This window comes from Drosophila bipectinata, chromosome 2R (genome assembly GCF_030179905.1).
Source record: "Drosophila bipectinata strain 14024-0381.07 chromosome 2R, DbipHiC1v2, whole genome shotgun sequence".
NCBI lineage: Eukaryota > Metazoa > Arthropoda > Insecta > Diptera > Drosophilidae > Drosophila > Drosophila bipectinata.
In genome coordinates this window covers 7,617,997-7,645,234 of record NC_091737.1, presented here as the reverse complement: position 1 = coordinate 7,645,234, position 27,238 = coordinate 7,617,997, and the positions used below count along the sequence as shown (strand labels likewise).

The 27,238-nt window shown below is 39.4% G+C and overlaps 1 protein-coding gene across 1 annotated transcript in view; it reads right to left on the bottom strand.

Annotated features, from left to right (window-relative positions):
- The window catches only part of LOC108132108 (nuclear receptor coactivator 2-like), a 91,945-nt gene extending 73,382 nt beyond the window's left edge, over positions 1–18,563 (bottom strand). Inside the window, exons 1-2 of the mRNA XM_017251364.3 lie at positions 18,321–18,563; positions 16,938–17,175 (exon numbers count right to left, since the gene is read on the bottom strand). The gene's annotated coding sequence lies outside the window, so the exon portion shown is untranslated. The remainder of the gene's footprint in view (positions 1–16,937; positions 17,176–18,320) is intronic.
- Positions 18,564–27,238: the final 8,675 nt, after the last annotated feature.

Below are 27,238 nucleotides of genomic sequence, written 5' to 3'. Positions count from 1 at the left end.
TTTTTGCAATTACTTGCATAGATTTTCAATTAAAATATAAAATTTTTTAATTTAAAGAATGAGTTGCAAATGTCAACTCAGACATGCCCTCAGAATTGTTTACCTCAAGACTTGTATATATTTTTATTTGAAATTCATTTATTTTCTGTCTTTCCGCAATCTTCCGGCCCTTAATTGCATTTCATCCACAACGCAATTTTAACTTATTACAATTTATATTAAAAATGTGGCTTACATCACCAAGGTGCTGGGCAGATTGGTGGCCAGAGTGGTCGGTTGGTTGGATTACCGCAAATATGCACGCCCCTTCTCGGCCACTTGCCACAAGTTAATTTCGTTTTAATTAAAACACCAAATGTGCAATGACAATGACAACATCAGGTCTCAAGGGAAGAGAGTTGTCCTTCGACTTGGGTGCTTTTCTTTTCCGCCACATGCCGCTTGCCACTTGGCCCGTGGCTCCTGGCAAGTTTCTGCTGACGACGCCCATGTGGCGTACACGTAATGTGTCTGCTGGCCATTAACGTTTTGTGGCTGCCACAGAATTACTTTACCTATGAACTTCGTGTTCGTGACCAAGCCCCCGAAAATGCCTCTTAGCCCCTTCCGAGCCCCTTTTCACCTACTTTTGGCATTAAAATCCCCAATCGCCGGTTCTTAGTCACTTTAATCAAGTGCACGGTGAGTTCTGTTCGCTGCTTACTGCTCACTCTGCTCTGCTCGCTTTATCGGGCCATGTTGTGTGCATGTTTATGGCAAAAACTGATGGGTAGGGGTAGAGAGGGCCAAAACAAAGGCCAAAAGCCAGCGAGAAAAAAGATGAAAAGGCGGAGAAAAAAACAGACAGCTTTGCATGCTGCCTTTTCGCCCGAGCTTAGCCTGATGTCAGCCAAAGTTTCATATGTCATAATTTTATCAGCCAACTCCGCACACGGCTCCTCACATATGGCTGTGTGGTGTGTCTCCATATGTGTGTGACTTTGTGTGTTCGGGCCAAGAGCCCTAAAGTGGAAACATTGCGATGCCATTCATGACACGCAGGCATTAAAGTCTGCCTCAGACAGCACAGGTGAGTGAGGAAGTCCAGGAAGGAAGACATGCCAGTCTTTTGTTAACCGAGGCAAGAAATGCCCTTGCAGCTCAGAGCCTCTTGATCTTTGGGAGTATAAAATTTGGATGATTCGGTTAGAAACCTTATAAAAGCTTAATATATCCTAGACTTCTCAAAAGACATTGTTAGGACTTATTGGACTAAACAGATCTCTTCAAAAAATAAAGTAATTATTTTTAAATTACCAAAGAACCATAATATAAGATCCTACTAAACAGATTCCAAAATATACCCTCAAGAAGCGGCACAAGTGACTCCTTGTGGCCGAAATGATAATACCCTTGGTTAGAGCAGAGTGACAGGCGGCAAAGTCAACTCGACTCAACCTCAAGACAGGTAAGTCTCGGGCAGGTGTACCTGTATCTGCGGGTATTTGTACACACGTGTGTGTGTCAGTGTGTGGCGGGACTAAGCATGCTAACAGGTACATTTGTGCTGTTGACTTTGATTATGGCCAAGGGAAACCCGAGGGGTAAGACGACGGGCTGGGGAGTACCTTTTAAAGCTCTAGCATTTTATTACCTATTAGCTTGAAGCGCCCCAAACCGCCTTAGACGCCTGCCCGCCCCTGGCGACACGCAAACTTGCAACATATTTCTTCAATTTAAGCGCAAAGTGCAACAGCAACAGCTCTAAGAAGTATGAAAAATATTATGTTATTTTTAACACACTGAAAGCGTGTGGAAAAGCTATTTTTAGATGAATCGCCATCGCCATGCCACAAATAAAAAGGAAAATGTGCAAAAAAAAGCGGAGAAGAAACAAGAAGTTAAAAGAAGAAGTTGCAGAAGGGGCAGCGCCAACAACACCAGCAAATTGTGGCAACTTGAGCAGCACAACCGCATCAGCCAGACTTTGGCTTTTTGATATTTTTCTCCAGCGGACATTTTCTTAGCATTTTTACCGCGCTGCCCCCTTTTTTTGTGTGGTTCATGTTTTATAATAAATATGGCCAATAAATTGCGCTTTCAAGTGTGTCCCTGGCTCGAATCAATAGCTTTAAGAAGCAAATTGCATTTTCGTTGGAAAAGGACTTTGATATTTATTTAACATATGCTTTTGGACCGGAAGCTAAAGCAAACAAGATATTATTTTTTGACCGAAATGGAAAATAAACTTCGGCATGGCCAAAGCTTGGCAAACACTGCCGCAAACACGTTGCACAAACAACAGTGCCACCAGAGGCACAAGCACCAGCAGCACCACCACCACTAACTTGTGACAAATGCAACTGCAAAAGAGCACAAAAAATTCAGAAAAGCAACGGAAAAAAAATCAACTTCCACCGCAAATGCATTTTGGTGAAGTTTTTAGTGCAACGCGTGGTGGCAAGAGGGAAAATCTAAATCGAAGTGTGGCATGTTTGGAAAACAACAGCAGCAGCCACGCTTAACGCATATTAAAACAAACACAGAATTGCACTGCGAGAAGCTTTGGCCCATAAAACAGCTGGCTACAAATTCGTAGAACCGTATCTGGTAGATAGATTTTTCGCAGTGCAACCCCTCGTGAATGCAATTTCATCGATGGATTAGAAAGAGACGGCGTGCCAGCGGGAGTAAGAGTGAGAGGTTGAAAGCCAAAGACATTGATTTGTTTCCCCGAGTTTCTTCGGGGCAGACAACTCACGTAACACGCCAAGATAAAGGTGCAAGAAACACACAAAATCGCACATACTGCCAGCCAGAAACAAAAACAAATAAGATTGAAAAATACACACTGTGATTTGAGTGCCAAAAACTTTTGAATAGAATTTACGACTCTGCATATTAAATCATTTGGAATACAGCTGTAAAAAACAAATCGGGAAAAAATCGAAATAAAAGAAGTTTTGGGGCCCGGAGAATGTGAAATTTATGGGCTGATAGGGGAGACAGCGGCAACAATTGCCAGTAAAATATTCATTGAAGGCAACGAAAGGAAATAAAATCGAGGGACAGGCAAACAGTGCAGCTACAGAATAAGTGAATAGTTTTTTTTTTTATTGCTTAGAAACCGTAATCAGAGTGATACATAAATAAGTAAATCAATATAAAAGGTTTGGACTTGAGATAAGTCATTAAAAATGAAACACAAATATTGCAGGAATAGGCTTTGCTAAATATACAGAATTAATAAACGAAGAAATTATTTCAGAATAATTTTTATTTAATTTCTTAAGTTTTATTTGCAAAATTCAATAATAACGTGTATGATTATGATTAAAGGATTATTAAATCCACCGAAATTGAAATTAAAGGTATTAAATACCATTGCTGTCTGGCAATCAATGAACACAATGCCTAGTAAAATATTTATATTAAAATTTCTTAGCAGGCCGCAAGGAATTCCGAGCTCATAAATTTTGTTAATTAATCTGGGCATAGCACAACCTTCGTTACGGCTTAAATTTCGTCGCTCCCTCAGCCTCAGCCCACAACCCCGGATCCGCCTTAATATTTCACTTTCCTTTCACTTAAATCCCTCTCCGGGAATCAGTCGGCTTGGCCCATACCCCACACCTCTCTGCCATTATCGGCCCGGTACTTCCGCAGACGCCTTTAAGCCATTTTTCATTGTAATCCAAAACCGAAACAACTCGCTTCTGCGGTTGCCACTTGGCTCAATGTGACAGTAACTGTTGCTGGCACCGTGGCAAGGCCGCAAGTCACAGAAAAAAGTGAAAAAGGTTTTTCACACTTAATTGGTAGCCCAGAAAAGCACAGCGTTATACATACACTTTACAAAAAAAATCAGTGTCTATATACCGAGTTACCCAACCCGCTGCCGAGGTGATAAATTAATGAATATGAACTGCAGCCGAGTGGGAGAGAACCGCAGTTGCCCAACTGCCTTTCTGGTTATGAAAACTCGTTTCTCGTTCCTACTCCCCAAAAGTGTATCGCTTAGATACAAAACAGCAAAAAACCGAAATGAAGCCAAAACAAAATATTTCAGTAATTTAAAACAGAATATCTAAGCCCAGTGACGTTCACGTTAGCTGAATAAATTTTCGGTTTTTTTTTTGATTTTTTTTTTGTAAAAATAAAGTCAAGTTGAGGCAGGTCAGTTGGTTTGGTTTACTTTTCGAGTGCTGAAAACTGAAATTATTTTGGAATGCAAGCTGCCGTCGAATAAATAATGTAATTTGTATTCTAAATAGACAAATTATTGACTAATAGTTAAGATGGAGTTTATATAGTAACTTCGTTAAAATAAATGTTGAATAGTATTAGGTAAATAGTATCTTTGAAAACTATTGTTAAAAGGCGCATATTGATGGGCAATCTATTAATAATTGTTTAATATTATATACTATACTATATATATTTTTGTCTACAAAAATTGTAAATGTAACTAATTTTAACTAAATAATTACGAGTAGAATAAAATATTTATTACTATGTTTATGCGATGGAAATCACGATTTCTTGAAAGCTCGATATAGAAATAACCCCTGTTTCTGCAAGACATATCATTTTTAGATTTTATTTTAGTACAAAAATAGCCAAAAAACTGTCATTTAAAGGCATACAATAATAAACCATTATTATATAATTGTTAATTTATAATACTATAATATAATATTTAAAATATTTCTGAAATTATTTTGAACCCAAAATAATATCTCAAAAATCTCAAAGAATTTTTTTAAGAACTTTCGACTAACAAATACTGTGATTGTTACCCCAAACTACCAAACTAATTCCTAATTTCAACTAATTCGCATTTAAGCCTCTAAACTGATTAACTAAAATGCCACTATTTGAAGGCAGCCTGATTTAATTGATTGTCTGATTAAATTTTCATTCAAATTAAGCAGATATTTTATAAGCTCTTAATGTCTTTAGACCATTTAACTAGAATTTCCACTTAGTAGAGGAGTAGAGTAGTAGTAGAGGAGAACCAAGGGTTCAAAGCCTGTTGACACTTCTACTCCTTGTCAGTCGTCTCGTTCTTTCCCTCTATCCTCTTACCCAGCACCCAAACAGATGGACAACAAATTGCATAATGGCATTTAAATGGCCCAGACGCATAAATGTCACAAAATGCTACAAATTGCCTTACCAAATGAACATCAATAAAAGCACTTTATGTCGCAAGTCACTTCCACAAACAAATACAAAGGCAGAGATGCCCGCAGATACACAGATACACACGCACACTGCCTCGGAGATAAGTAGCTGGCGGAAAGGGACACTGTTGGCTCTCGGACTGGTCAACAAACATGGCCAACATGTCCATTCAGCAGAAGAAAAAACTCAAGCTTGCCATCGGGAGTCAGCAGTCGCGCATCGGAATCGGGGCTAGTCAAATGGGAATGTGAACAAACCTGGTCTGCGGAGTCCTAACACAACCCAACGAATCGAAACGAAACTCAATCAATGATCAATGAAAAGACTCTGACAGGGGGTTGCAAAAAGGGTGGCCAAGGGGATGGATGTGGGGGCCGGGGGGTGCTGGCCCTGTTGCCTCTTGGCGGCATTTAACATTTCCGTTGTTCGGTCTTCGGGGAGGCCCCGAGCCACATTGAACAGAACCAAACAGACATCAACAGATACAGTTGCTGCACTGGAAAAAAATGCTTTACACACGTCATAACGGTATTAGCCTTAGTAGTACCTAGTACTACTTATTTAGTTAGTGTTTATAGCTTTATTCCTTTCCTTTTCTCTTTGAGACTAAGAGGAAAGTTTTATAATAAATGCCCCCTTTTTTTCGCAAAGTGCACCTGTTACCCTGCGGAAGCTGACGAGCAACGGATGTCACTTGCCACTTCCACCTCCCTCTGCCAATCACCACCCAACCCCCAACCCCCGCTGGAGGCATCCCCCTCCCTTGATTAATTCAGTTTTGTTTCAGCTGCATTGCTGCAATGGCAAATATTTTTATTGCTCTCGAATGCTCTTGCTGCTCGACACGAACTAATCGCTTTGGCAAATGCAAATTTGCATTTTATGCAGAGAGAGAGACGGGGCGACAATGAGGGACAGGGACAGCGGATGGGACGGTGGCGAGCTCTGTTGGCTTTTATAAATGGCTATATCCATGGCTGATTAGACTCATCTGGTCTGGTCTAGTCGATTATGAGCGGCAGTAACTTGTGCAGCATGCAGCGAGTATCGGCGTGTCTGCCACCGTATCCTGCCACTGCCATATATGATAAGTAATTAAGGGGATCTTCTGGCAGCCCCTGGGCCCCTTCTGCCGGGTCTGTCGGGTCTGCCGGCCAATTGCCAATTGCCAACTTCCTGCCGGCGAATTATGAGCCAGCTGCCAAACTGACGGCCTGAAACAGAAGACCAGGAGCCCCAGAAACGCGCCTCTTCCTCCAAACAAGTCCCATGGGATGTGTTTCGTTCCGATTCGTTTTGGCTGACTCTTTTTTTTTGTTTTTGTTGGCCTGGTTCAATGGGGAGCAATTTGTTGCGGCGACAGAAAAATATTTGCAAATTAAGCCGCTTGGGAGCCGATCAAATAGCAAATAGGCAACGTATGCTCTCCCATGGCGGCTAGTGATTAAATCTCATTTACGTTGAGTGCTCGGATTTTGGACAAAAGCATTTCGGAAGTGGAATTAAATGTTGTTGGAGGATTGCACAAATTTGGCTAAAAATGTTTTGGACGTACGATAATTTCATTAAAATGCCAAGTGTGTTTTATTTCATTTAAAACCCAGAAAACACTTCCTCTGATATCAACAGAATTGTCTCCATTTTCTAACGCTCTTTTCCAGAAAACCAAGCAATTTAATGTCTAGCCCAGCTGCTGTTTGTTTTCATGGAAAATCATAAGTATATATACCTCTTTCCTGATATCGAAACTGTCAAGCTGTAAACATATATCCGCTTACGAGTGGAAACCCTTTGCGAACGGAGGGAATCAATTTCGCTCGAGGTATTCTCCATAGAAATGCTTTTTCGATTGAACTCGCACAAGTGACAGCGAAGAAAAAAGTGCGCTGGAACACAAAATTTTCATCAGCGCCAGATGACAGCTGCTCGTCTGGGCTTAAGCTGATTTTGCCATCAACGGGCACTGGAGGCCAGTAAATAAATCACAAAAATAAAGGAGAAGTATATGTATATGTGTATCAAGGTATAGAGGGAGTATATCGCAAGTGGTCTTGTCGGGCTGGTCTTGAACTTGAAGCGAAAACTGCGAGTTGCGAGCTGCGAGTCTTAGCCATGTTGACAGCGCGAGTATCTCTGCCTCTCTTTGACCTTAAACTTCAACTTTAAAAAAGCGGAGAAGACACGCAAAGCCGGAGTAAAAAATGGTAAGAAAAAACAAATAGCCGGCAGCTTCAGCCAAGCTTGATGCGATCGTTGGCTGCCTCGCCAAACGACATGAGCAATTAAAAATTTGCAAAATTAATTTCTTCTCCTCTTCTTTTTTTTGCCCCTCTTATTTTTTTATTTTTTTGCTCAAACTTTAAATAATTTTTCATTCGTTGCGCTCTCCCGCATTTTGTTGTAATTCATTAGAAACGCTTCTTTGGCTTTTTGTTCCTTTCTAGTTGTGGTACGTTTTTTGGTTTTCGGGACAGATAGGAAGCTCTTGCCGTTTATTGCTACACTTGACATTTTGTCAGCCGAGTTGTGGAATATTTAATTTCATTTCGTTTTTATTAAATGCGGGCTTAGCTGCAGAACTCGACTAAAAGGATAAAGGGGCAGGGTACGGAGACGGGACGGGCCAGGCGAGGGGGCAGGCGCATCTAAGTTGACATTTATTTGTGCATATTGCGTATACGCCATGCATGCCAGCAGAACATGGAGCACGGAACATGGTACATGGAAACTCCAGCCATGGCGGTTAGCCAAGTTTGTCACAAGTTCTGGCAACCAAAGCCACACCCCCTGACCACCCACAACGCCCATGTGTGTAAACGTCGAGTGTTTATCTTCATTTCGGACTTCTGGCTTATGGGGTTTTTCAGAAAGTTTTCAGTCGGATTTCGTACGAGATTGGATTTCGGGCACTGCCAGTGCACAGATTCAATTAGAAGGCTGTCGAATTTATAATTAATTTAAGAAAATCATAAGCCCACTCCTCGTTGGCTGCCAGAAATGTTAATGACCAGGAAATGGCCCGAAGATGGAACGACGGCCGGCAAATTAAATAAGTTTCATTTGCTCGATTAGGCCCCTGAAGTGCAATTAGAACTTGGGACACGATCAAGAACCATGGAACCATGGGAAACCTGACAGCACGATTTAGTGACAGCAGAAAGGGCCAAAAGCTGGGCCAAATTATAGCCAATATTTTGTGGTTGCAGCAGCTGCAGTCGGACTGCGGATTGCGGATTGCGGCTCGTTGACAGTTGGCCCGGTCAAAATCGAAGCCGATTTCTAGCCCCAAGCAGCGGTCGCATTCCATGGAGAACAATAACAAAACCCGATGAAAATTGTGAGCATCGATCACGATCTGACAGACTGACAGACTAACTGACTGACTGACTGACTAACTGGCATCACCCGCGGCATGTTTATGAAGGGAAAAATCCGATTTTACGATTTTCTGATTTTCCGATTTTCCGATTTTGGCTAAGGTCGCTTGCATAAGTTTACCGCAAAATGTTTCAGCTTTTATCCTCCGGAATCCATAGATTCTCATCACACATAATCCGGCCTAAGCTTTCTTTTATTCGCCCAGTGGCGCAATTAAAACTCTGGAGATTGTTTCGGAAATTAATTCAGCTCATGCTGGCAAACAATTGACAATAATTTCCAAGAGCAGATAGTCAAAAAATGGGAAAAACGGAAAACAAACACCCAACAATTGCCACATGCAAGCCCAAAAGTTGAGTCACTTTTAAACCGATTATCAGGCTCCGAAACAAAAATGCTTTCAAGCCAAGTCCAGTTTCGGTCTAGACCGAACCCGAGTACGGGCCAGCAAACAATTAAACAATTGCAGCACCAACAGACAAATTTATGAGCAACTTACTCTCTTATTCTCGGTTTCCCCTATTTTTCCAGATAAGACCCAAACTTGCCATATGGAGAGGCCACAATGCCGGCCACAATTAAGCCTTATTTTGTGTTTGGGCCACATAACATGTCAAATGTCATTTGTCTGGCAATCACGATCCGTACATATTAGATAACTCGGAGAGTTGCAGAAACCGCATTAGAGGCATTCGAGATACACAAGTATTGGAGACACTGGAGTCAGACGGAGCTGAGAGGCGATTTGGCCGATCTAACGACTGCTTGTCAGCCAGCTGGCGTTGGCCTGGGTTTTGGGGCCTTAATTTGTTAATACGAAATCAATCAGCCAGACGACATGAATCAATTAAAGACTTATGCAAATCGAATGCCTGTATTGAATGGAGTAAGAGATTCAAATTTATGAAATGATAAAACGGATAAGATTTCATCTTTACTTTGAGATAATAGCCTGTTTATATAGATATTTTCGTGGTATTAATTCAGGGAAATATTTGAAGAGAAATGCAGACTTACTAAAGGTTTTTGTCTTTTTTATTAAAAGTTTCCAGTTTTTTTTTTATTTGTTGATTAATATTTTTAACCTAAAGGAAATAATGGCCATAGGTAAATTTCGTTTCTAACATTTAACCTACATAACTTTTAGTTACAGTTCCTAAAAAGTAATCAAATAAAGTAATAACCGAAAATACTGATGAACAAGCCAAATATTTAATCCAAATCTGCAGTATTACGTATACGCCCTGTTAGGCCTTGAGCAATATTCTTCCCCCTTTGATGAGCTTCATCATTGAGAAGCTCTCTGACTTTTCAGTTCCTGGCCCATTGAATGGCTTTGTAGAGCAGTGCACTCTGCAACCCTTTAACCCCCCACTATCGCAACCCCCTGGTAGCAATTGCTGACAAATCATTTGGCATTTGACTGCGCTGTAGGTTTCTTTTTCTGAGCCATTTTTTTGTGTCCTATTTGGTTGCTGTGGCATTTTTACGCTGCGGTTGCCATTTTGGCATGTGCCATGTGCCAAGCAGCATTTTTTGAGACCCATACGTCTGCCAGAGTCTGCAGTGTCGAGTATCTAACTGTCTGGCCATCTGTCTATAGACTCTTGTTGGATTTGTTGCCTTTGTTGCGCAACAACAATGCCAACAGGGCGAAGAATGGAAAACTTTACCTGTCGGTCCTGTATCGAGAGTATTTGTCACTTTTTGGGCCAATTTGATTGCACATTGTTGGTGTCGCTGCCAATGCAGTTGGCCATTTTTCACACATATCAATATGCATTTGCATGTGCCCCCACCTTCCTCTCACCCTCCCCCCTTTGGCCACCTCCACCTCCTTGCCCTCGTTTTGTGTCAGTTTGTATCTTTTTTTTATTTGTCCTCTCTGTGGGCGCGTGCCCCAAATTGCACGGCCATGTCCGGTGCAAAAACGCAAGAAAAAAAGTAATAAACTGGATTTATGCATAAAAATGCAGCTCATTTTTTTATAGCTTTTTTGCTAGCCAGCTAATGAAATTATTTACTTAGCAGCTGAGTAAAGTTTTTATATCCCGACATTTAAAAATTCACAAATTTTAGCAAGCTGTTGCCATGTGGCGCCTCCGGTGTCAATAAAGTATGTCAGAAACATTGCTCATACGCCATGTAGTACGTTGAAATTTGCAAAAAAATAGTTAGGAGAAGCGTACGGGCATCATTGGATAGAAAAATAATTGAATTTGTCGAAAACTTCTATGCAGCCCCGAGAGGCCTGTCCAAAAGCCATTTGTAATGTTTACATTGGCCGGCAGCTGCAGTCTGTTATTGGAAAACCAAAATCAGAGACGAAATGGCCACGATTTGGGCCTAAATTGTGCATTGCAAATATTACAACATAATTTCGCTGAATTTCTGCATTCGATTGTGAGTGAATGAAGCAATTCGGAATTGAGTTGTCTGGGTTTGTCAATAGAAGAAAAAATTATGTAAAATTTAGCAAAAAAAAAACTGATGATTTCAGTTCGTGCCCGAGTCATTGAAGCTCCTCGCTCGGAAATAGTTTGAAGTTTTTTACAAGTTTTTTCATTTGGTGCCAGCACTCCACTCCCTCTCCAGACTTGTCACCAATTGGTTTTTTGTTTTCATGACTTTATTATTATATTTTCTCCGCACAGTCTATTTCATAACTTAAAGACCAATTTCGGCAAGTTGGAAACTTTGGAGAGCAGCTTGCCAGAAAATTTGAAAATAATTGTCAAAGAATCAAGGTTTTCCGCACCATTAGGCCACAGTTTGTGGAATTTAAGGTTGGATAGTGGCTTATGTCTGGATTTTAGTTACATAACGCACTGTAGGCCCTGGATTCCGTAATTACAAAGTATCTTCATCCGTGTATCAGTGTGTCTGCATTTCTGAATTCAGTTCTTTCTTGGCAATTTGTTGGCCATAATTGATTTGGCAAAATCGCGATATGGCAGCTGGTAATTGAATATAATTTGTGGGCATCGATTGCGCTGACCTGGATCTAATCCCCGAGTGAATTTCGCCGGGCAACCGAATCCCTTAATTTGTGCCTGTTGTCTCCGGGATTTCTGTTCTTTTTTTTCGCCATATTCTTGAAGTTATTTCCTGGCGGAGCTAAAAATTCATTATCATTGCCGCGGGCCACTGATGGGGCGGGCAGACGGGTGGCCGGGTTGAAGGAAGTTGAAGAAGAACTTCACGATCTTTTGCAACCACAACAACAACGACATACTTGCCACATGCAACATGTTATTTAAGCGTAAATCATTTCTCAACGTTACTCGGTCTCGGGGCAGCAGCCAGCAACGTTGCAACTCGGAATTGGAATTTCGATTTTTCACAAGTTCACATGTTGCACCCCGCGCTCCAGTATCCAGTATCCACTATCCAGTCTCCATAAGATGCGTTGTTGTGTCTTGACCGTGGCAGAGCCAGTGGAGCGAGTTGCAAGATGATGATGAAGCCGCCAACGCCGCCGACTACAAGAAAACAGAAAACCCCAACACCAGAAAACCAGAAGAAGCACATTTTCCATTTTCATTTTCACACGCGGTCATTAGAGTTGAACCCACTTAAGAAGAGAGTGAGACTCGGCCCGGTGGAACTCGTCTTTATTTTTCTGTTTTCTGTTTTTTTCCCCCATTTTTCACACAACTATCCACCAACAATAGCAAAAAATAAACGAGCAAGTACTCTGGAGTACTAGGAGCGAGAAAAAATCAAGGGGGATACAAAATAAAGAACTCCTCTTGAAGCTCAGCAATCGCCGGAGAAATAAATTAAATTTAACTTGCATTTTTTCCACTTGCAGAAAGGGCCAAAGTCGTTCTCATTCGCATGTATCTTGCAGATACTTTGGTTCTAGCCCCGACTCGCCACGGCAGCTCCGCTCGAGCGCCTTCTGCCATATGCAAATTAAAATTAAAAGCCTTTTTGTACTGCTTAACTTTATTTTTTTGCCCGCCTGCCTGCTAGCCTGCCATTGCCTCAGAGCCCCACTCGAAAAGGAGTTGGAGTTGGTCATGGACTTGGACTTGGAGTTGGTCTTGGACTTGGTCTTGGTCTTTGGTCTGCACTATTGGAGTTGGTATTGGAGTTGCTCTTGGACTTGGCTCTGTGGCTTTGTGGCAATGTGGCTCTGCGGCCGGTCGCTTCTTTGCCTATGACTTTACAATTTGTTTGGCCTGCTGCGGCCGCCGATAGGCTCTCTGAAGTGTGAAACATGGCTTCACACAAATGCACAGTGAGAAACACTACTAGGTCCTATCTAAAAAATTTTATAAAAAAATATTTTAGATCCTTTTTGCTACATTCTACTCCTTTTCGTTAAACATACAAAATTCTATTATATTTTTAATAAACTATTTTTCAAACCAAATATGTAGATAATTTTTTACTTAAAGAGTTACATCTTCGGGATACAAAATAATGCTAATTGTTGAAGCTAGTTTAAGTTAAAACGAACAACCTTTAAACACAAAAAATTATTTTGTAAATACCGTCAGTTATAAAGTTTTAAAACTGGACAAAACAGGATTTAAAAATGAAAAACTGAGCTTGATTATTTTTTTAAACTCAATATTTAGGCTATAAATTAATAATTTTAAATTGTATAATATGTTCAAATTTATAATTGTTTTTATATTATATTTGTTTGTTTACTTTATAAATCGACCTATTTATAAAGTAGGTAAAGTAAAAATTGTAAAGCTTGATTATTTTTTTAAACTCAATATTTAGGCTATAAATTAATAATTTTAAATTGTATAATATGTTCAAATTTATAATTGTTTTTATATTATATTTGTTTGTTTACTTTATAAATCGACCTACGCTGTTAATTCTAACTGAAAAAATAGAAGATCTTTATTCTTTTTTAGCCCTTATTTCATAGTATCATATCATTTATTTTCTCTCCGTGTAACCCCATAAATGAAGATTCAGACTCACAGATACAACTCAGCACAAAATGACTGTGGACGAGTCTTCGTCTTCGTCTACGTCTTGGCTTGTCATTCCTCCACCTCCACCTCCCCCAACAGCTCCTCGCCCTCCCCGCCTCGCCAGGGCTTCTTCTTGGCCAAGAAAGCTAGCTAGCCAACTCTGACTTCATTGGTTCGGTCGGCGCTCTGAACTGAGCTGAACTTCTCGAAGCGGAAGTTCAAGGCGTTCACTCAATTGTATCGTGTAATGAAATGTTTTATAACACCAGATACCAAAACACCAGAGCTCTTTCGGGCCGTTTCTGATCTTGGCCCTCTCGGCGTTCTATCAATTCTGGCCGGTTGTGGGTCATTGGCTTCTGTCATTTGTCTGCGGCCCTTAATCGTTGATGCCTCATTAGCATTAATACGTATAAACAGATGTAATATTTATGCAAATATTTACAAATACATGCAGTCAGTGGAGCTGAAGTTCACATCATTTGTCATAGGAAAACCAATCAGTTTATAGTGGCTAATTATGCCTCAATAATTAAACTGAGGCAGTGAGTCTTGGGAGGCCGACTAGATGGATTCCCTTCAAACTCTGGGGCTCGATGTTCTTCGTTCTACATCAATGAAGTTCAAGTGACAGACAGCTCCAGTAAAACTGACTTAACCAAGGTTGTAGACCTCGTAGACGAAATACACAAAAAATAAACAAGAACTCATGATGGAGGGGCAGGAAGAACAAAAACGAAATGATAAAGTATTCCAAAGACCCAGGCAGGCGTACTCGTACACCAAAATTGACGTAACTTATTCGCATTTATATCACTCGGCTCATCGGGAGACCCTCTCAGATACACAATACCACAACATCGGACATGGCCGCATCGGACATGGCAGATCTCGGATACAGATACCATCATCAGTGTCGGCTCAGGCAACACACGCAACATCTGAGGCTGTTTCTGGCCAAAAACAACAACAGGGCCGGCCCGGCGCGTCAAAATTAATACGTTTTTAAATGCCAGAGCCACGCAGCTTCCTGCAGAGGAAAAGAGAGGCCACCAGCCGGGAGCATATGGGAGGGGGGCTACCTCCAAGTATGTACTTCGCAGCTCAAAGTCCCAAAGATCTTCGGGTCTCGAGTTGTGGGCCATCTACGAAGCTGGCCAAGAGTTGCCAAAGCTTTACGCACATGCGTGTAATTGTTTTTCATTCTTGCTCCACTCTGGTTTCCAGGTCGCGTTCAAAGTCATCTGATTTTGGCGAGGGTGGATCGAGGAGTTTATTTTAAGTCAATAACAAAATTAAAAATATTATTCTTTGAGATACTTTGAGATTGTTTCAACTTTAATATTGTTTTGTTATCTGCCTACATCTTTAATGAAAAACACTACATATTTTTTAAACATTTTTTAGCAGTTCATTAGCACAAATTTGTTTCGTATTCCAGATTATAATCGCTTTGAAGTTTTAAGTTAAAATACTGAATTCGAAACACCTCTTAAATTTAAAAAAAAAACGTGCAAAACCAAGAAACAAAAATCCATGACATGGGTTTGTGTCGAAAGACTAGTTAAAAAAATAAGTAAATTATACATGGTTATTCAAAGAGACTAAAAAACGCACAAAATTTATATAAAATATTTTTTAAAAACCTTATATGACACCTATTTTCTTAGTTTTGATTTCAAAACTTTTTCTAAAACCCTCGCCAGTTAATGATGCCGCTCCAAACTGGCCACCAAGCCGTAGTGAACCCTTTACGGAAAAGTAAAACCAAAATGTAAATTGAATTTTAAAAGGCAATTTAACGTGCGCGCTTGGCCCGACTGCGGCCATAATTAAAAATTATCTTCAATTTAACACTCGACAGGGCAGAAATGCTTCAATTTGTGTGATCTACGCAATTTATTCATTATTTTTCCCCAGCCTCTTGCTTTGTTGTGAGGGGTACTTTAAACGATTTTTTTCTTTAATTAAGCAAAGGCCGGATACAAATATGAGTTATGCACTGAATTTCGGATATGGGATTTACTGGCAACCGTTTTTCGTGTTGATTTATTGGCATTTGAGATAAGCCAGCAAATTGCATTAAAATTAATGCCAAATTAATTAGCTTCAAAAGGGAAAAGTATTCAGAGGATGAGAACTGGGTGGGTGGACCGATTGCAATGCCATTTGGACCGCCAACTGCTGCATTTAGTGGATTTTAATTGCATTTCTGGGCTGGCATTCAAGTGGAAAATGTTTTCGGTCCCCTTGGCTTGGGTTTGGGGTCTCCATTTTGTGGGGATTATGGAGGGATTATTTTGGCAAGCCAAAGTTTTCGGGAGAAACTAACTATTACCCCAAAATATATTCAAATTAGATATTTATAAGCCTCTATTTTTATTTTATTGTTGTTTTTCTAGACAAACAAATACAGAGGATTGAAAAATGCATTTTAATCTCGTCGCTCAATTATAACTTTGTTTTGCTATTCGGACGGTTTTCAATTTACATAAATCAAGTTGATTCCGACCTAAGCCAAGCGAAACCCACGTGAATCATTTGTAGGTGCTACAGTGTCGGGCAAAACTATAAGTCAATGGAAATACAAACTAAAAAGACTTGATTATTGGTATGTAAATGACTTCTGGTCCTACCATTTCCCCTTGATTTACATTCATGAATCGCACCTTTTGTGTCATATCGACAGCTGCCATATAAATGTTGTGCATAAAACTGTACGCCTTGTTTATGATTAATTCGCTGTCGTTTAATTGCCACAAAATGCGACAAAAACAGATAAAATGGCAACAAAAATTGTCAAATGAAAATATTTTCCGTTGCCGTATATTTGCATATTTTGCAAACCAAACAAAAACAAAACCCAAAAACGAAGAAAAAACTTTGCCCAATTGGCTTTTGAATATTCGGGAGTTCGGACGAAACATAAAACAATGAAAACACCGACAAACAAACAAACAAACAGCCAACGAACAATAAAGAGTGGCGCGAGTTTATGCAAATGTTGCACGCGTTTGTTTATATTGGCGTTTGTTGGTGGGAGTTATGGGGGGCGGGGCCCCTGAGATGGGCTTAAAGCGCCAGCCATCAGTTAGTTAGTGCGGCCAAGTCGTAAAATCCAAAGGCTTTAATTGATTTGGCCCGCTCCAGCATGGCGAGCACGTTCCGGCGGGCCAACGTGTCGTATGGGTGATATTTATGGGAGCTGCACTTTCAGTTTACGGGGTGCGAGAGTGTAAATATTATAGCTATTAAATAATGGAAAGATGCTGATTAGATAGCATGTGAGGTGCAAGGAGGGGGGAAACAGATGGCAAACAATTCCATTTAATTGCAAATTGAAATTGAAATTTTTGGAATTACTGAAAAGGCTCTCAAGGGTATTGAGACAGGAATTTAATTAACACTCTGTCCAAATATGTAATATATATTTGTCTATTGACTCACTTTGTTTGTCTGCGCCTCCTTCGTCACTAAATTGTCTTTTAATTGCCTGTCTTCACTTTTCAATTAGTAATGAAAACTACACAAAACGAAAACACTTTTTCCATATTTTCTGGTTAGACACTTTCATTCAAAAAACACAAAACACAAATATTTATGGAAATTATAAACCAAACAAGGTAAGCTAAGATTTTAATCCTTAATTTTTAGTGACTTTTCCGGTAAGAGTATGAGGAGTATACTGAAATGAAGAGAAAAACGAAAAGTGAATTAAAATTTAATGAAATGAAAAATGTAGAAGCCTGGCCGGCAAACAAAAATATGAGTTTTTTTTTGGGGGTACCATGGGGATTACAGCTGTATCTAGGGCTGGGGGTTCATAGGCTTAAACAAAAGGGACGCAGGGGGGGACAGTGGCTACTAAAACTGTCTCAAGTTAATCGCTTTTATTTATTTTCGCCCTGTGCTGAGTAAAAAAAATAAAAAACACACGCACACACACAAATAAAAGGAACCTTAACTGCAACCGGTTTTTCCACTCGCACACACACTCGCACATGAATAGGGATTTTTTGCGCGCTTTTAGCTATTTTCTTCTTCTTTTTAATATAAACTTTTTTTGTTTGTTTGCTTTTAAAGAATTTATGAAAATCATAAAACAAAAGCGAATTTCATTCCACACATGTGTGAGTTTGGGCCCCAGACTAAGGCCTGCAGTTTCTGTTTAGTTAGTGTATCTTGCTTTTTTTCGAGTGTGCCTGTATTAGTGTGTGGCGAGTGTGTGCTAGTGCTAGTATGTGCCTTGGCTGCAGCTTAGGTTGCAGTTGCAACAGATAGACACCACAAGCTTTCATGTCTAGCCAGGTAGCTGCTCTTGGCCAGGTTAACACGCCAAACCTGGCGACGTCATAAAGTCAGCTGCCGCTTCTGTTTTCTTTTGTTGTGACTTGCGATGCTTTTGTTGCAGCAGCATTAGTACTTGCTGTTGTTGTTGTTTTTGTTGATGTTGCTGCTGGTGCAGCAGCAACTATTCGGTTGACAGCAGAGGAGGCTTTCCAGCTTTCAAGGCTGTTCAGAAGGCAGCCATCTCAGACACATACTACATACGTTTATGCTATGCATTTCATGAATTATTTGGATGGAGAGAAATTTCACAAAAAGATCTATAGTTTTTAGAAAATATTGGTATCTTTCCCCTACGCTTCAAGGCTTGTTTTGGTTTTTGTTTAAAATTTCTTTCAATTTATTCCCAAAACAGGCTTTTGTTTAACGTCTGTATTTTTTTAATTAATTTAACTAATTTGAAGCATTCTGTTTTGGTTGTGTATTTTGCATTTTGTATATTTTTTTTATATCTTTTCTGTTTTGTTTTTGGGTTCAAATTACCGTTTTCAATGTGCGGGAGTAAAACGTGTTTTTTGAATTTTTTTTTGCTGCTGCTGCGATTGCTACTGCTGCTGCTACTTTTGCTGCTGATGCCGCTGCTGCTGTTGCTGATGTTTTTTTTCGGTTTCAGTACCGCGGACACGAACTAAGAGATTCGATTCGACTTGAAAGAAATCAACACGCTAACAAACGCAGCTTCGTATTCGACTTTATCGTTCGGCTGGCAAAGCTCAACTGAAAGGCCAAAACAGTCGCCAGCGCTGATGGCTAAAACGAGGAGGCAGAAGAAGAGCCAGCTGCCACGAACTGGTTTCGCCGGCATTTGCCGAAGTCTATGGCCTCCCCGCCCCCCAACACAACCGACCAAGAAATAGTAGTAGAAAATAGTAGTAGACGAGGTACAACCGAAAATTACAATCCCAAGGCAGTTCTTTTTTGGCCAAATCCAAACAAATGAAGACTGTTAGTTATTGGCCATGCGGGAGTTGCTTTTTTTGAAAATTTCAAAAACCCTTTTATGCGTTCAAGCCTCTCTTCGGCGCTCTCTTAAGGCCACATTACTGCTCTCTTGGACGGAAGTAAAACTGCAACAGCCGGTTTGTTTACCTTTTTTCTATGCTCTCAGCTGTTATACTGTTATACCCGCAAAACAGCTGTAGCTTGGCTAACACAGGCACGGACACACACACACCCATGCACTTACCAGAGCCACAAAACTTCCGTGGGCCGGTGGCTTGTCTTTTTTCCAGTTAGTGGGTGGTTGCCATGGCGTGTTGATAAATAAGCAAATAAATAAATAAACAGTTTCAAGTGTTTGCCCAAATTGAGTCAAATTTTCACTCTCTTCGACTGGCAGGGATCCTTTGTTGTTGGTTAGGTTGTTGGCTCTTTGGACTGTTGGCTTGCAGCGGATAAATTGAAATAGTTTCGCCCGATTGATGACTTCATTAAGTGCAAATGCAACAATTAGCCCAACTTTTGGCCACTTGGGTAGCTTCGCTTGATTGGCTTGCAGGTTTTCAGTTGGAGGAATGGTAATACAATATTGATTTGCTATTTTTCAAGTTGCCGAAGGAGTTTTACAAACTTATTTGGGGGTAAGGCTTCCAATATTACCATTTAAAGGGGAGCAATTTATTATAAAAGTTTGTATTTTAATAGAAAATGTTTATATTATTTCTATTTAAAACCTATAATTCCAGTGACGAAAGATCTTTCGCTTTATCTTTTCAAATATTTTTTTACACACACAAAATTTAATTGCTTGAAAGTTAATTGCTTACCATCCAACCAAGCTATTGAAAATTTATTGTTTTCATTTTTAAAAAAGATGGATTACCTGTGCAGTTTTTTTTTTATATCCATAAATTCCACTATATATGTATACATAAACATAATTCCATTATAAATGATAATTTCATATATTTTCTAAACTTTTCTAGGGTACATTATTTTTATGCTTAGTTTCAAAAATGGCTGAACAATGGATAACAAAATACATAATTCAACGCTTACATTTTTTTAAAGGAACTTGATAACATATCATTAAGCTTCCATAATTATAAAAATAAAAAACTAAACAATCAATCTATGTACTTTTTGCATTTGTATGAGTTATGAGGTTAAGTAATGTGGTTTACTAAAAATAGCTCCAAAACCCAATTGAATAAAATACAATATTAAATCACAAGATCCAAGACCAAGACAAATCTTGTCTTGACCCATTGAAATGGTAACAGTTAAACACACATAACGATTTCTCAAATGCCTGGCCTCAATTATTTTCACAAATTGTAATTACTTCATCGAAACAATTGAATTGTTTTCCGGCTACTGTTCACTACAAAGATATTTATGAAAAAACTAACCTCCACACCCAAAAATTGCACACAAAAAATGGTATTGAACATGGTTCGATCGCTCCTTCACCCCTGCCCCCAGCCTTTAGCCAATGAATCAATTGTGAACCTTTTTCTTAGCCATTTTTGGCGGTTTCATAACTTTATTAATTCATTTGTTTCATTGTTTCCTTTGATGGCTTTTCCCTGTTGTCTTTGCCTAGCCTTACGGGTGGCAATTCAAGCGCGACAAAAGACAAGAAGCCGAAGGAGGACCAGAAACTAGTTGCCACAAAGACCGGGGATTGAAGTTGGACCGAAGAAATTCCAATTAATGAAAATGAGAACGACGGAGGGGATTAAAGACCGGAGGGAGGAGAGGGTGATGGCCCCAAACAAGCTATAACATTATGCAAACAGCAGGTGTTGGCCATTAGCTTTTCCAGTATTTTGCTGCAGTCACCAATTTGGGTCATTAGCAGGTGTTGTCATCTCGACCAATTTCCATTTTTATTGCCATAAAAACCACCAACTTTTGCCTCGGGCTGTGCGCAACCAATCAAAGTTATTAAAACAAAAGGGGAACACAAGAATTTTTTCATGTTTTTTGGGGCGGAGGCATTCAAAGTGTAGAAAATTTAATTAACTGCTAAATTAAATACACTTTTCGACTCTCCCGACGGTACGCTTTTCGGTTGTTCTAACCTTCTTCAGTTGTTCACTTTTTTGGCCTTCCAATTTTGTGGTTCCCTCAAGAACTCGGAACTCAAAACTCAAAGCCAGAACGGGAACGAACCTCTTGACTAGAGCCAAGGGGCAGCGCCTTACACTGGAAGAAAATGCTTAAGAAATTGAATAGCAATTTATAAAAAAGAATTTAAATTTTGTTTTATATCTTTAAACAAGGTTTGTGTACAATGTTATATTATTTATGAAATCATTTATTTAATAAGGTAAAGAGTCCTCGTCCACCTTTTAATACATATTTGTACATATGTATTTTTATTCAGCATGCATAGCCAAGTCCATATAGCACTATTTTGTATGTCCATCTGTCTATAATATAGACTCTATATGACAAAGTGGATCTATGAGGGTAGTACTTATGACGGCAGACCACGTAGGTGACGAACCGCTTGATAAGATATTAGATATTGCTTGTGGACTTATAATCCTACTTTTCTAATACCCCTTATTCCTACATTAGGTTTTTAATAGAATTGCTGTACCCTTAAAAAATTCCAGCTCAAACCTTATCTCTATAAATAAAAATCGTGTAAAATTAGTTGAAAATGTCGTCATACAAAACTTACAAAAATAGGAAAAATATTATTGTGGTTGTTATATGTACACATGATTTAAGGTTACAAAGTCCGGTAAATATAGACCATTTTCTTAAAGCTTTTAGCCCTATTAAACAGTTAGTTAAAACTCAATATATTATATTACAATTAATTTAAAAATGATTTCTTTCTGTGCATTTCACCCGCAATGGAGCGTCCACTTTTGGGTGGTTCTTTCAATGTAGTTGCCGCTGTTGCTGCGATGTTGCTGCTGCTGTCGCTGTGTTGCTGGTGCTACTGTTGCTGGGTTTGTTACTTTTGTTTTTGTTGGTGTTGCCGCAGTGCGTCGGAAGTTGTCGCCGGCAATCAACAAACCATAACGCACAACAAACACCAAACACAGGCAACAACGGTACTATGGTCGCAGTGCCGAACTGCCAGGGAAGCATTTAACGCCGCTTTGATGGCGGCTCGTTCTTTCTCCAGCGCCCCTCTTTTTCCCACTCATTGTTTACTTATTTAACAGAAAGAAAGAGAGGGCTATGGAACCAAAAAAAATTTAAAGAAATTCATTAAAAATTTATTCAACTCGGCGTAGAACAAATTAGCTCGAGCTTGATAAGTGGCTGCCGAGAAATGGAAATGGAAAATAATTAGAACCACAAATGGGTGGGGAGTTGCCCAAGAATTGTGTTCTAAATGCATAAATTATAAATTAAAGAAGGTAAAAATATATTAATTGGAGGGAAATAAACCCACAAAGATAAAAATAAGTTTTAAATAATATATTACATTTATATTTTCATGTCAGTGACCATTTCTTGAATACTATTCCAACTTAAATATTTCTTATTATCTCCATTTAACCCAAATACGCCGGACGCTTCATACGTGCTCACAAATTTATCTCTCTGCCATTAAACAATCCACCTATTTACTGGAACCACTAATTTGTTTAATATAAACAACCGTTCTCATATTGCATCCAATATCAAAATTATCGATCATAATGAATAGGTTTAGTTCTGTTTAAATTGCCCATTGTATTTTATTCTTATCAATTTCCTAGCCATAAGCTGTCAATTTAATGGCCAAAAACGGCGCTTCTCTTTATGAGTTTCAACACCCATTCCACACACAAAGTCCCCTTCCTGCCACCAAAACCTACACCGCACACAGTTCCCTCCCCATTTTTTCCCCGACGCACTAAAACTAAATTTATGTTGATGATTTTGTGTACGACGGCCTATTGCCATAGTCAGAAACTCTTTTTTGTTATACCCTACAAGAGGGTATTATACATTTTTGAAGGAGAACGTCACACAGTAGAGGATGCATCTTTGAAAATATAAAGTTTTCTTCACTGAGTTTTCTTACTAAAACGATACTCTTAATTTTTAAGTTGGTTTCCTAAATCGGAATATACTCTTAGGAATATACATACATTGATCCATGTCTGTATTACAGTACAACTATTTCTACTCAGGGCAATCTCTTATTTTTACGAACATCCTTACCTCTACCTGTATAATACAAGTTTTATACAAATATATCTTGAAATATTACTATAATTAATTATTATCTTTTAACACTTTGGTACTTATAATAACGAAGCTCCTTAAATGAAGAGCATTCACAGGTCGATAATATCCGTTGCTAGCCTTCCTATTTTATTTTTTCGGCTTTTTTTTTTTGTAGCCAAAGTCATGGACGCGGACTATTGCTGGCGGCTCACGCAGACCGGGAGACTCAAATTGGAGTTTGGTTTGGAGTCGGGAGCTGATTTCTGATGGGGAGCTTCATTGGAGAAGGATGCGAGGCAGGGGGAGATCTGCAGACAATGCTGCTCGGACCGCGGTCATTGGACCTCTGCCCACCCAAAAAGGCGGCACTAAATTGCTTTGAAATGCCGTTAGAACAATAATTGCGCGCACACCACCACGAACAGCCAGCCAACATATGATTGGAGCTTATAGATAGAAGAGCCTTTGCCAATTTATTGAGTTGTAAAATTTAGCAGATGGCCATTAGGGAGGGGGCTGTATGGGCAGGGGGAAACGAGTCTACAACATATTAAAAATAAATAAATTCCGAGATGTAAGCCAGACGGAGGCTGGGCTCATTAGAAGCCAGTGGAAGGAGTCGGTACTAGGAACCAAAAAAGATGAAAACCCATGTTTCGGGCCAGGCTCCCGACTAATTACAAAACATAAATGGGCAGAAGAGTTCACACGAGATCTTTGGTAAGTGCACCTTAAGAAAATGTGTATATGATATGGAAATTTCAATCATAAGTTTATAATAAGAACCATGTACTTTTTAAATTTCAACCAAAAATTAAAAAAAAAATTTGTTATGAAACTATGCAATTTTTTATTATATATCTATAATCCAACAATTTTCTTCTCACTTTTTGAGTCCTTGTTAACACTTTAAAGCTAACTTTTAAACTGTCCAAGTTCTCGTTTGATTTATGAACCTCCCTTATATTTTTCCAGTGCATTTCCTTTGCTGGAACTTCTGCTGCGGACAGTGACGAATGCCACTTCCTTATTGCAAGGTCAGTTGGCAGCCAGCCATTGCAACTGCCACTGACCTCCAACCCTCCACCCGCGCCCACAGGCGGCAAGATGCAACTGCAACTGCAGCATCATTGATTGATGCTCTGCCAGCTGCCGTTAGTGGAGGCCGTGGCCGCCAAAGGAGCAAATGCAAAATTTCACACCGAATTGGAAATGGGAAAAGCCTAATCTGTCCCAGACCCACGATCCTGGTCCAAAAATAGTCAGCCAGGCCAATTGCGAATGTTTCTCTTTTTCTTTCCAACAATAAACATAAATTAATGAAATGCTAAAGCAGTCGCCGCAAAAAACCAGCATACGAGCAAATTGTTAGGGGACATATTTATGGGAAGCTTCCTGCGCCCCCCCAGTTGCCGCACCCAGTGCCCACAGTACAGGTCGGCGAGTTTTTCTCACCTTGTTCGGTACCATTTTGTGTGGCCATTTTGGGGGTAATTTGTTGCATCTCCCAATTTAATGTCAGCGAGTTTGCGGCTGTGTGTTGGCCATTTTTTGTTTGGTTTCTTGATTTCTGGGACCCAGCATTTAAATAATTAAAATATCCCGAGAAAGGAGGGAAACAAAAAATAAAACTGGAAATGAATGGAATTTTAACGACTCAATAAAGAGATTCAACCAAATGACACCTGTGGCAGAGGAAGATGCCCAAGTTGAGAAGAAACAATAAATTTACACGGAGAAATGTTTATTAACTAAATAGCTTATTATTAACTAAAATTAATAGGTTACTAGAAATTGTGGAAAAAACTGAAACATTGAAATAGTTTAATCAAATGTAAGTTGATTTAAAACCTTTCAGTCAATATTAAAAGTAAAAGTATTAGAAACACTAATTCTAAAAAATTTTTAATTATTCGGCTATATATAGGCTATATATATAGTATGCCTCTTCGCACCTACCGTCTATAGCAATATTTTCCCAAACTGCTTTAAGAACATACATATTATAAGGGTAAACTGCCAAGGATGTTACAATTGTTCTTTAAAATCAATAATGAATGAATGCATTTTTTTTTTTAATTTACGGACAAATTTTAATGTACTACCATTAACATTTGTAAAATTTAAAAAAAAAATACATAAAAGAATTAAATTGCACGAGCCGCTATTATAATTCCAAAGTGCAAAACCCATGACCTTGCTCGTCTTATAGACCTTAAAGATTTATTATTTTCGCAAAAGTACTTCATTGATCGTAAACATTTAAAATAAGCATTAAGCAAACCATTCATTACATAACATAACATGATGCTATTTAGCCTGCCCAAAAACTAGTTTGTTAAATACCTTATAAAATTCAGTAATTATGTCATACAAATCTTAAAAAGATACCTGCATTTTTTCACAGTACCGACTAGTACCCCTATGCTCCTCCTTGGGATGGCCAATGGCCATGCAAATCATTAGAATGTTTCAGCAGCCTCCGAGAAAAAAGATAAGCCACAGCACAGTAGTTGAAGCTCATCACTCGGATGTGATTAACTTAAATACACAAGACATAAATATTTAAACGCTTGAAGCCATGGAAAGCCTCGTCCCAGAGCCGACCATCCAACATTCAACAGCCTGGCCAAATGAAGCGTGTTAAGTGCGGTCAGGAATGAGGCCAAGAGGGACGAAGAGGCGGCATTAAATTGCTTTTAGCCGACAAAACGGTTAAACAGCTTTATGCAAATGCTTTGGCCAAGAAGACCAAGAGAAATTAACAGCAAAAAAAGTGCCACAAACCGAAGGAACAAAAATAAGGAATTAGAAGCCAGCGAGGATGCGGAGGAAGCCCTCCACTGTCCAACAGTATCCACCAGTACCCACCGGCCAATGGCCATGGCCATGGCCGATTGTGGCACCTTGTTGATCAATAATTGCCACACGACAGCTAAATGGGCTTTAATGCCACGTTGCAGCAACGCGTTGGAAGCCAAGGAGGCAGCAGTAAAAAAAATCAGCCGCAGCAGCCGCATCCCAAGGAAACGCAAATCAAATTCTAATGATGTTGTAACGCAGACACCCCTTAAATAATGGCTGAGCTCAAGAGTAGGGGGGCAGCCTTCTCAGACAATGGCCAGGCACGCAAATATTTCCGAAGCAGTGCAAAATAAAGGCCGGGGCTGGAGGAAGATTATATTATTATAACTTAACATGCAATCTGACAAGTGTTTTTGTGAAGGAACCAAAAGATGGAAAGCGTTTTTAATGAAGGTGGACTTGGCCAAAACGAATATGCAAATATACTTACTTATAAATTATAAATATTTTATTTCATACGATGTCCAATACATTAAAATAGCTGTCATGTATCGAAAGAATAAGTCATCTTGTTCCCTGATATAGTTTTTAAAGTCTACAAACTTAAAGTTTTATAAAAAAGTCTAGATAATGATAAATTATTTAACATTTAAAATTAAGAAACTTTTAAAAATTATTATACCACAGTTCTTGCATCAATTAAATTTTTTATTTATGTTATTGCAGGTGTTCATATCCTTTATTTTAAATAAAACAACCAGAAAGCATTTTCTGGCGTATATTATATTCTAATATATATACACTAACTTTTTAATAACATAATAATTAATCTTCACCTTATAACAAAAATATCATCATTCTAACTTTCACCAACCGTGCGTCAAAATTAGAATACCCCGTCTATGAAGCCCCAAAGAACAATCGCTTCCTGGTTGTGCCCAGATCTTAGCCCGGCTAATTGCCAAGCCATGAGCATAAACCTCCACCGATGGCGGAGGGATTGAGAATGGAAGTGGGAATGGGACAGGGCCTACTATGCGCCATGGCGATTTATGATTGCATTTCCTGTGACTGCTGGGCGCAGGCCGAAAACGCCAGAAACGCGAATTGATCAGTCACCGTTGGTTTGTCGCCCATGGTGGCACCATGGGACCAACCGGTGGTCCAACGGAAACGCCGCCGCGGTTTCGTTCTCATTGATATTCCATAGAGACGGATTCTGTTTGTCCGCATGTCCGTCAGTCCGCTCAACGACAACGACCCTTGTCTAATAAGGTATTAATAAGTTTTTGCCTTGGCCAAGAACCAGACAATTGCCGTTGCATTCTTGGGCATTCTTTGTTGGTTGTTAGACGATTGCCAGGTTTTCTTTTTTTTTTTTTATTTGATCGTGCTGCTGAATTTTAAATGCATGATTAACAGTCGACACTAGGCAGCAGCAATTTTTATGATTCTAGGAATGTTTGAAA